This window comes from Cynocephalus volans, chromosome 2 (genome assembly GCF_027409185.1).
Source record: "Cynocephalus volans isolate mCynVol1 chromosome 2, mCynVol1.pri, whole genome shotgun sequence".
NCBI lineage: Eukaryota > Metazoa > Chordata > Mammalia > Dermoptera > Cynocephalidae > Cynocephalus > Cynocephalus volans.
Window position 1 is genome coordinate 160377703 of NC_084461.1, and position 11462 is coordinate 160389164.

An 11462-nucleotide genomic window follows, 5' to 3' on the forward strand; every position below is an offset into this window, starting at 1 on the left:
CTATTTGGAGTTTGCTGAGTTTCTTGTATGTGTTGATTATGTCTTTTATGAAATTTGGGAGGCTTTTGGACATTATTTCTTCAAATATTCTTTCTGATGAATGGATTAACAAATGCGGTACAGTCATATGTTGCTTAACAATGTGGATACATCCTGAGAAATGTGTTTTTAGGTGATTTCATCATTGTGAGGACATCATAGAATGTATTTACACAAACCTAGATAGTATGGCCTACTACACACCTCCAGCTCCATTATAATCTTATGGGACCATCATTGTATATGTGGTTCATCATTGTTATGCAGAGCATGATTGTATATTCATACAATGGAATATTTTTTAATCATAAAAAGTAGTGAGGATGAAGGAAGTCTATGTGAAGACACAGAAAACAGATAATCATCTGTAAGCCAAGGAGAAAAGCCTCAGAAGAAACCAACCCTGCCAATATTTTGATCTCAAACTTCCTGCCTCTAGAATTGTGAGAAAACACACTTCTGTTGTTTAAGCCACCCAATATGTGGTACTTTGTTATGGAAGCCCAGAGCCAAGGAAACAGGGCCATACTTGGTGGACAAAAAGGCAAGCCACGAACCTGGTGGGTCCAAAGGACAGAGCACTGACCAAAGAGGATTATTCTCAAGTCTTAAAAGCTAATAGATTTTCCACAAAACTTGTTAAAATAAGTTGCATACATTAATGCCCATAAATCTGTGCTGTAAAAGTAATGCAGATTGAAGGGCAAAAGATGTAAATTCTAGTGCTGATTTTGATATAAGCTAAATCTTAGAATAAAATTTTAAAAATCTAATGGAATTTGTTTTGCTACATATTGGACATACTTAGGACCCTCATCTCTTTCTTCTTTCCAATTTGTTCCTTTTAGAATGGGAATGTCTATTCTATGCCTGTCCCATCATTGTATTTTGGAAGAAGAAAACTTGTCTGGAATTTTGCCTCAGGGTGAATCACTGGAATGCCTCTAGTCTCATCCACACCTGATTTAGATGCCATTTAGATGAGATTTTGGATTTAGAGTTGATGCTGCAATGGGTTAAGACTTTAGGGGCTGTTAAGATGGGGTGAATGTATTTTGTAAGATATGAATATGTGGGGGCAGAGGACAGTGTGTTAAGGGCCACCTTGTGTCCCCCCAAATTCATATGTCGAAGTCCTAACACCCAGTACTACAATGTGACTATATTTGGAGATAGGATCTTTAGAGAGATAGTTAAGGTTAAATGAAGTTTTGGGGTGGGAACTCACCTAATATGACTAGTGTCCTTATAAAAAGAAGAGATTAGGACACAGACACACGCAAAGGAAACACCACAGGGAGAAACAACCATCTATAAGCCAATGAGAAAAGCCTCAGAAGAAACCAGACCTGCCAACACCTTTATTTCTGACTTTCATCCTCTTGAATTGTGAGAAAATAAATTTCTGTTGAAGCTAAAAAAAATTAATGAAGTACTGATACATGCAACATTATAAGATAAACCTCAAAAACATAAAGCTAAGTGAAAGGAACTACACACAAAAGATCATGTATTGTAAGAGTCCATTCATAGGAAATGTCCCCAAAAGGCAAATTTATAGAGGTAGAAACTACATTGGTGGTTACCAGGGCCTGTGAGTGAGAATGTGGGAAGTGATTGCAAACAGGCACACATTTTCTTTTTGGGGTAATGAAAATGTTATAAAATCAGATCTGGGTGAAAGTTACCCACATTGTAAAGTAACTAAAAATCCCTGAAGTGTAATCTTAAAATGGGTGAATTTTATATTACGTAAATAGTACCTCAAAAAGCTGGTTAAAAATTTAATGGTTGAAAAGAAATACTCAAGGTGATATTTGTAGGATAATAAAAATATCACAATTTACTTTGATGTGTCCATAAGTAAGATTTATTTTAATCGAATATTTAATTCATTCAATTAATAAATATATTTAATATTTTAATTAAAATATTTAATTAAACATTTTTATTTTTAATGAATTTTAATATAACTTTAATTAATTTTTAAATTTTCCTCTAAACACCTGGGATAATTCCATTCATATTGTGGTAATATGTTCGCCTCTATCGTGAATTTTTCTCATTTCGTTTTAGAAGGGCTTTGGAGCACAGCAAGCTGATAACAAATTGGGAAGTTGAGAAATCAATGCTGCTAAAATCGTTTAAACTCAAACTCCCGAATTTTAGGGCCCCTTTGCATATCTTATCAGTATGTACACATTTTTAGATGTTGGTTAGACAAACATCCCCGGCAAGAGCAGAGGATGGGCGCGGCGACCCGGCTCTGGCATTCCCAGACCCCCACGCCCGACCCCCGCGCCTTCCCTCCCGCAGTCCTCCCGTCCCGCCTGGAAGCCCCCGAAGTGGCGCGGGTGGGTCTGCTGGGCCCTCCGCTCCGGTAGGTGTCCCCAGGGAGAGGACGGGCAGACGCCCCGGCGCAGACTCCGCGGCTTCCTCCTCGAGAGGGCGCTGCTGAGCCTGCAGCCCGGCGCCCGTGCCCCGACGGAGCTGGGGCCTGACCGCGGGGAGGGCGGCGGTGCCTCCCAGCGAGCCCGGCTTCCCGGTGCCAGCACCCCCGACCCGCAGCAGGGGGCCGCCAAGCGCCCCGGGTGCGCGCGCCCTTTCCTCGCTCCCGGGTTCCAACGCTGCGTCACAGGCTGCACGCCCAACGGTGCGCGCCTGGCGTCGGGCTCCCTCGGCAGCTAACGGAAACCCCTCTGAGCTACTGACTCCACCTGAACGATCCGACCCAGCAGAGCCGCCCCGCATGGGGAGTTACCTGGGCCGGGCGCGCCCTCGCCCGCCGTCCCGCTCTGTGCGCGTTGGGGATCAGGGGGAGAGACCCCAGCGCTTCCGTCCTGCGCACCCCGCCCACGACGTTCCCCCAGTATTCAAGGTTCACTCGGCGGTCAAGGTTCACTCGGCGGTCCATTCCCTGGAGCTGACTCGGAAGCGGTCCTGTGAGAATCGTGTGGCCTCATCATTTCGTCGTGAGCAGCGCGGGCGGCTTATCGTAGTTCATAGGCGGCGATGTCCGATCCAGAAGGCCTGGTGTTTATTTCTGGGGGTGTTTTCCTCAGTGTCCTGTAGTGGCTATAAGAAGCAGCCAGTGCTGTTTGCTTCAAGCTCCAGGATGCTCCGCACCTCAGTGATGCTGAAGATGGCATCTGCTAAGGGCAAGCTGATGTTCCGGTTGGCTCTGGAGGAGTCCGTCGTGTATATACGGTCTTCATTGGCTGGCCATCTCTCAAACTCTAATGCAAAGAAGACCTTGATGAGGGCCCTAGAAAAGAGTTGTCAAGTGAGAGCCAAGGAGGAGAAAGACCTGACCACCCTGGAAGAGAGTGGGAAAGGGCTGGCAAAGCTCAAGGAGGGCTGCACAGTCTCCCAAAGGCAGGACGACCAGAGGAAGGACTCCAGTGGCAGTGAGAGTGCACAATCTGCGTTTAGGCGCCTGATGGTCAATGGAGTGCTCTCTTCCTTCGTGCCCAGGCCTGGGCCTTTGAAGACAGACTTCAGTAACAAGAGTTCAGTGAATAGCCAGATTACAAAATCCCAGACCTCCTTCATGAGCTCATGCAGCAAACGAAATGCCATCACCAGTTCCTACAGTTCCACTAAGGGTTTCCCATCACCCCAGAAGAGAAATGGTCCAGGCACCACTGGGCTCCACGGCCCAGCCCCATCCCATTCTCAGGTGCCTGAAAAGAAAGCCAGTGAGGAAGGCCAGCAGGCTAGCTTTTCAGCCTCAGTGGTACCACAGAGGACAATCAAGCATGAAAAGGTTGCAGATGCTCCCTCAGGGCAGAAACGAAACCTGAGGAATCAGTCACCCATACCTGACAGTTCTAGGCCCCAGAAACGCAAGAGTTGTCTGCTGCTGCCCTGCAGAAGAAATAACCCATTGATCCTGCCCCCAGCACCCCAGCTAGGATATCGAGTCACTGCTGAAGACCTGGACTTAGAGAAGAGAGCTGCGATCCAGTGGATCAACAAGGTCTTGAAGGGTAAGACCATCTCCGATTGTAGCACTTTCTGTTCTTCCACCCTGCCTGCGGCAGTGCTTGCTCGACCAGCTCTCCCTCCGTCCCCCAGCACACATTCACAGAACTTCAGGAAGATGCAGAACTCTGCATGCCTGGTGGCCTTCTCATAATCTGCTGGAGTGGCCACCTCTGAGGGCTTTTTATCTTGGTCCTCCCTAAACCCCACCTTGGTTGGTCTGGCTCTAAAGAAATTGGTCCCCTTTCCATGGCTCAGAAGGGGTCTATTCCCCAGTACTTTGCCGCTGGTTCCTTGGACAGGCATTGTAGGAGACAGTCATGAGTACAGCTCTCCTCTTGAAGGAGTCCAGGGGACCCACCCAGCCCAGCGGAGCTCCTGTGGACCCACCAACCTGGTTGACTCTCCCCAGAGAGACAATGTTCCATTCCCATCCTCTTTTCTGCTAGATATGCCCCCAAAAGTTGAGTGGCTGGAGGTTGTCAGGCTGGCTCCCCCCAATGGTCAGAACCCTTGCAATAGAAGAGGGACATTTTGGGCCAGTTTTCCCCCAGGAAGGAGCAAGCAGGATGCTCACAGGTGCTGTAGTTGCCTCTTCCTGCCTCCCCCATTTGCTTAATTGAGCCCTTGTCCATCTTTCTTAAACAGACACACATACCCATACACATGCACACAAACATATATGACTTTCTGTTTATTTACCAAATGTTCATGTATCAACCATGGAGGAAGAATTGACTTAGATGAGTGGTGACACATTGAACCAGACTTACCTGGGTCAGGTTTTCTGTGGCCCAGCTAATGGGAAAGTGGCACCACTTTATATGGCTGTAGGTGCTGACTCCTGATTGTGTTTTGAGTGAATGGGATGCCAGCCCTCCTGCTTCTTACCTGCCCACCTGACCTGTGGGCTAGATCAGTGTTTTGAAAAACACTGTTTTTCAAAATTACTTGGTTCAGCTCTTCTTCAGTAACATGTGATTCATTGGTAATGCAATTAGATCCATTTGTCACAATCTGCATTCCATCTTGGGTTCCTCCAACAACTGGTTAAAATCAATTTGCAAACAGTAAAACTCACTTTTTGTGGTGTACAGTTTGCTTATATTTTGCTGAAGATTTTTGTGTCTATATTGGTCTGAAATTTTCTTTTCCTGTGAAGCCTTTGTCTGGTTTTGGGTATTAGAGTAATAGTGCCCTCACAGAATTAGTTGGAAAGTGTTCTCTCCTCCTCTATTTTGGGAGACTTATAGAAGGACTGGTATAATTTCCTCCTTAAATATTTAGGAGGATTCACCAATGAAGCCATCTGGGCCTGTGTTTTTCTTTATGGGAACACTTTTAATTGCTTATTTAATCTTTCTCGTAGCTCTCCTAAGATTTTCTAATCCCTTTTTTTCATACATAACATTTTTTAAATGTATTTTTTAATGGAAACATAATTGACTATACATATTTATAGAGTACAGAACTGACCATCAGCACCTGTGTGCAATACGTGATTACTGAATCAATATTATTAGCATGTTCATCATTGCAAATCATAATCACTCTGTGTCCCTTACCCAACTTCTCGCTAACCCTCCCTCCCCCTTTCCCACCTCCACTAACCACAGATCTGTTCTCTCTAAGTCCAACGTGCCGCTGCGGTTTTTTCTTCTCTTCTCTTTTCTTCTTTCTGTTCTGTTCTGTTCTCTTCTCTTCTCTCTCTTTCTCTCTCTCTCTCCCTCCCCCCCCTCTCTGCTCCCAATTATGAGTGAGGACATGTAGCATCTCTCTTTCTGTGCCTGGCTTAGTTCACTTAACAAAATTTTCTCCAAGTTCATCCATGTTGTTGCAAATGGCAGAATTTCATTACTTTTCAGAGCTGAGTAGTATTCCATTACGAATATATACCACATTTTCCTTATCCGGTCATCTGTCGAAGGACATTTAGGCTGGTTCCATATCTTGGTTATTGTAAATAGAGCTGTGATTTCTAATCCTTTTGGGGTCAGTTACAGTAATTGGTGTTTTCTAGCTATCTGTCCGTTTAATCTAAGTTGTCTAATTTATTGGCATAAATTACTCATAGTATTTCTTTATAATTCTAATATCTGTAAGGTAGGAAATGATGTCCTCTCTAATTCCTAATTTTGTTAATTAGTGTCTTCTCTCTATATCTCTGTCTCTCTGTCTCTCTCATCCTCATTCTTGCTCTCTTTTTGATCAGCTAAAGATTTGTCAACTGGTTGATTTTTTTAAAAAAAGAATCAGCTTTTGTGGTTTTTATTTTATCTATTGTTTTGCTGTTTTCTAATTCATTTAGGCTCTATTTTTTATTATTTCATTCTTTCTATTCCCTTTGGGTTTAGTTTGCTCTTCTTTTACTAGTTTCTTAAGATAGAGGATTAGGCTACAGATTTGAGACATTTCTCTTTTGCAATATAGGGTGTTTAAAGCTATACATTTCCCACTAAGCACTGCTTTATTGACATCCCCAAAATGTTGATATTTAGATTACATTCAGTTCAATATATTTTCCAATTTCTTTTGTGGTTTTTTATCTTTGACCCATAAGTTTGGAAATGTATTCCCTAATATCCAAATATTTAGAGATTTCCTCACATTTCTTTCTGGTTTTGATTTGTAATTTTATTCCACTGTGGCCTTAAACCTACATTTAATGATTACAATCCTTTTAAATTTATTGGGACATTTTTATGGCCAAACATATGCTATTTCCTGAAAATATTCCATGTGGCCCTGAAAAGAAAGTGTGTTCTGCTGTTTGGGGGCAAAGAGTTCTATAAATGTTAGTTAGGTCAAGTTGTTCAATAGGGTTGTTCAGATCTTCTCATACTTACTAATTTCCTGTCCAGTTGTTTTTATCAACTATTGAGATTGGTTCTTTATATAGTCAACTGTAATAGTCCTATCATCTCTTCCACATTTCAATTCTGTCAGTTTGGCTGCATAGATGTTGGGGCTCTGTTATTAACTGCATTTAAGTTTTAAATTATTATATCCTTCTGATTATTGATCCTTTTATCATTAAGAAATATCATCCTTTCTCTGTAGTAATATTTTTAGCCTTAAAGTCAGCTTTGCCAAATATTGCTACAGTTATTTCAGCTCCCTTATGGATACTATTTGCAATGAAAATCTTTTTCTATTTTAAAAATTTCAATATATTTTTGTATTTTTAAATTTAAAGTATCTCCTACAATCCACATAAAATTAGATCTTGCTTTTTAAAACATCCAATCTCTGTCTTCTTATTGGACTTTTTAATCTATTCACATTTAATGTAATTATTGTCATTGTTGGATTTAACTTTTCCATTTTTGTTACTTTCCATCTGTCTTATGTCTTTTTTTTCTCTTGTTCCTCTGTTCCTCCTGTATTATCTTTGTGTTAAATAATTTTTTTAGTATATCCGTTATATCCTCCTCCTTTTTTTAAGTGTAAAGGAGTAATTTAAGAATTATTTTCTTAGTGGTTGCTGTAAGGATTTCAATATGACCTTAATATTGCAAAATCTATTTCAGGACTTACAGCCACATGAAAAGATGCTTAAAATCATTATCTAATAGGAAATGCAAATAACAAACACTGTGAGATAGCACTACACACCTATCAGAGTGGCTAAAATAAACAGTGATAATATTAATGTCGGTGAGGATTCAGAAAATCTGGATCATTCATACATTGATGGTCAAAATGCAAAATGATACAGCCACTCTGGAAAACACTTTAGCAGTTCCTTTGAAAACTAAAAATGTAATGGCTGATTTGAGGATCACGTATTGTACACAGGCATTGATATTCAATGCTGCACCCCACATATATGTACAAACAATTATGTTTCAGTTTAAAATAAATAAATAAAGATACCAAAAAAAAGTTGTGTTCTTAAACAGTTATACTAGATACATTGCTGCATTTTAAAAATTATTTTTTGAAATTAAAAAAAATACAAAAAAACAAAACTAAAAATGAACTTTTCTCTTGGATATTTATCGTTGAGAAATGAAAACTTATTTTCATGCAGAAACTTGTTTACAAATGTTCATAGCAGCCTTATTTATAATAGCCCCAAACTGGAACTATCTAAAAGTCCTTCAATGGGTGAATGACTAAATAACTGATACAACCATAACATGGAATATTATTCAGTAATAAAAAGAAACAAACTATTGATACACATAGCTTGGATGTATTTTAAGGGAATAATAATGAGTGAGGAAAGCCAGTCACAAAAGGTTGCATAGCTATGATTCCATTTATGTAACTTTCTTGAAATAGTTATAGAAATGGAGAACATATTAGTGGTTGACAGGGGCTAGGGATGGGAGGGGGAGTGGATAGGTATGGCCATAAAGAGATGTCACAAGGGAGCCTTCTGGTCATGGATTAGTTCTATTTGACTGTGGTGGTTGTTACACAAATCTACATACAGTAAAATTGCATAGAACAATCCACACATACATATACAATGAATGCATGTAAAACCAGTGAAATTTGAATAAACTTTATAGATTGTATTAATATCATTTCCCTATTTTTTATGTTGTTATGACAATCTTGTCCAGTTTTATTATCGCTTTACAATTTTTAAATTTTGAATTAATTATATACCACAGAAAATGTACAGGGAGGTTTTGTGCACCTTTCACACAATGTTAATATTGTGAATAACTATAGTACAATATAAAAAAATCCAGGAAATTGATATTCGTACAATCAAGAGCTTATTCCGATTTCACCAATTATACATGTGTTCATTTTGTGTGTGTGTGTGTATAGCTCTATGCAGTTTGATCACATGTAACTTCATGCAAACACCACTATGATTAAGGTCTTATCTGTACCATCACTACAAAATTCCCTCTGTTGAAGAGGGTGGTCAGAAGCCACTTCTCCTGGGTCTCCTTATGCCACTGGTGGAGGGCAGGGAGACAGAGGGCTTCACTATTGTTACTGTGGGAAGTTGGGGCTACTTTTGGTGACCAAGTTGTGGAGTGATGGTTGGGGCCCCACTAGCTCACTGTTGGGTTTCTCCTTTCTTATCCTTTGGCCAGACAGAGCAAGATTTTTTTTTTTTTTTTTTTTTGTATATGCCTGTTGGGTTGCAGTGTTCTCTGGGAAATTAAAAAACAAACAAACAAAACCAACAGGGAACTTATCACATGCCATTGCTCAAGTCTTGAGGTCCCTAGTCAGTGCACTCTCTTCTTTCCAGCTTTCAGAATCCTTTTATTGTTGTATGCTTAATAATTTCCAAGATTTTTAGTTGTATTATTAGAGGGGAAGAGCAGGGACAAGTATGTCTACACATCTTGTGGAACTGTTGACTCTATCATTGCTATTTGGGGAGAAGATTTGCTGACTTCCTCACTGTGCCATTCTGGAAGTCCTGTACCAAAATCAGCTTAATTATACATTTTCTATCAAAATTTACATTGATTCTGTACTTAATATCCTCCTCACAAGGGTTCTAGCACAGTCCAAACATTATCGACCATCTCCTTGACTATTCCAATAAATTTTTATTTTTAGATATTTGTGTTTCTAAGATGGTTAAGGAAATTAATTACATTATATAATTATACATTTCAGTGACCATTTTTATTGTATTGCAGGTCTGTTCTTGCGGCTCACCTTTATTCTTGTTGAAATAATTCTTCAATAGTTCTTTTAATGAGGTTGCCGGGGAGAGTATACTTTCTTAATCATTTTATGTCTTCAATGACTTTATTTAGCCCTCACTTTTGAAAGATACTATAGACAGGTATAAAGTTTTTAGGTGGATATATAAATACCCCTACCACTTTGACATTAGTGCACGGTCATCTGAAGACCCTGTAAGTTTTGAGTCTGTTGGGCAAGAACATTTCCATGGGTAAGGCTTTATGTCAGCTCTTATACATACTAGAGTGTGTCTTGGTTACTGAGCCTCTGTTTTCTTATAAATAAAATGGGGATGATCATAATAATTAATAGTCACAGAGTGCTTATATGAGGGTACTTCAAAAAGTTCATGGAAAAATAGAATTAAAAGATAACACTAATCTTTCCGTGAACTTTTTGAAGGACCCTTATATATGTCTTCCATGACGCCAAGTGCTTTGCATTTATTACCCTGTTTATTCATCTTTACGTAGTCACTACTATTTTTGTCTTTTACAGATGATGGAGCTAAGTCCCAGAGCAATTAAATACCTTGAGGAGTGCCACGTGACTCATCTGCATATGACCTGATCCTCAAACCTGAGTACCTAGTCCATACCCTGTACATGTAGTGCAATATCACATTCTATGTAGAGTAGGATCATTTTGATACTTAAATAAGATAATCATCTAAGGTGTCACCTGTAGTGTCTACTTTATACTTGAATGTTAGGTACATTCCCCCTCTGTTGGCCACAGCTGTGGCCCACACAGCCCTGTAGAGAATCCTCCTGTCTCCCTTGCCCATCGTGAGAACGCTCCTGTGTCAACCCAGGATGCTCCTCAACTTTTCCTTCCTCAGGGTACCACAGTGGTGCTGGTTTCCGTGCAGGGCCTGGGGGAAACTTCCTTCCTCCTCTCAGAACCACTATCTCCTAATGAGAAACCACCTTGGCCCTTAATTGACTTCACAGCTCACCCATAATAAAATAAAATTTGGATTTTTCCTTTGCTGGGGAGAGGGACTGAAGCCCTGATCTAGGAATTCTTTGACTCTCTGTCCATTTGGAGATCACTCACTAACCACAAACTTCATCCATCTTTAAACATGCTGACCTAACCTGAACAACAGACTCTTCCAGTATTTCCATGTCACACAGATGAGACAAGGGTGAAATCTTTAACTAGATCTTAGCAAAGGCTAACAAATGAAATAAACTTGAAGGAGCTAGGTAATTTGAATGAGAAGATATGGCCCAGTTGCTTCCAAGTTTCCAGCCTGCCTATATGTGGTGGCATCATCTTACTGTCCCCAAAGAGAAAGATATTCCCTTTCCTATCCACCTTTCAATAGCTCATCTTCTGTCTATAGACACCTTGTTTTACAAGATGATGAATACAAACGGTATCCACATCCTTCAGGAAAGATCCTGGCCTTACCCAACCCTAACTCCAACCCTAATCCATGGTGGAGCTAAATGGCAATCTACTCACTATTGAGAAGCACCAGGGAAAGTTCTTCAATAACATCTTTGTATGTGATCTTCACTTAATGATTATTTTATTTCCTTGAAATGGATTGCCAGGAATGAGATTATTGGATGAGATTATTAAGATGTATCTTAATGCTACTGGACGTTTCCAAATTGTTTTTCAGAAAAGACTGAAATATGTTTCCTCCTGTAACATATGAGAGGACCTGTTTTTCTGCATCACCACCAGAAACAGGGTTTCTCACCTCGAACTTCTTTCCATCTGAAGTAGCCATTCACTGGGGGAGGTAGGTG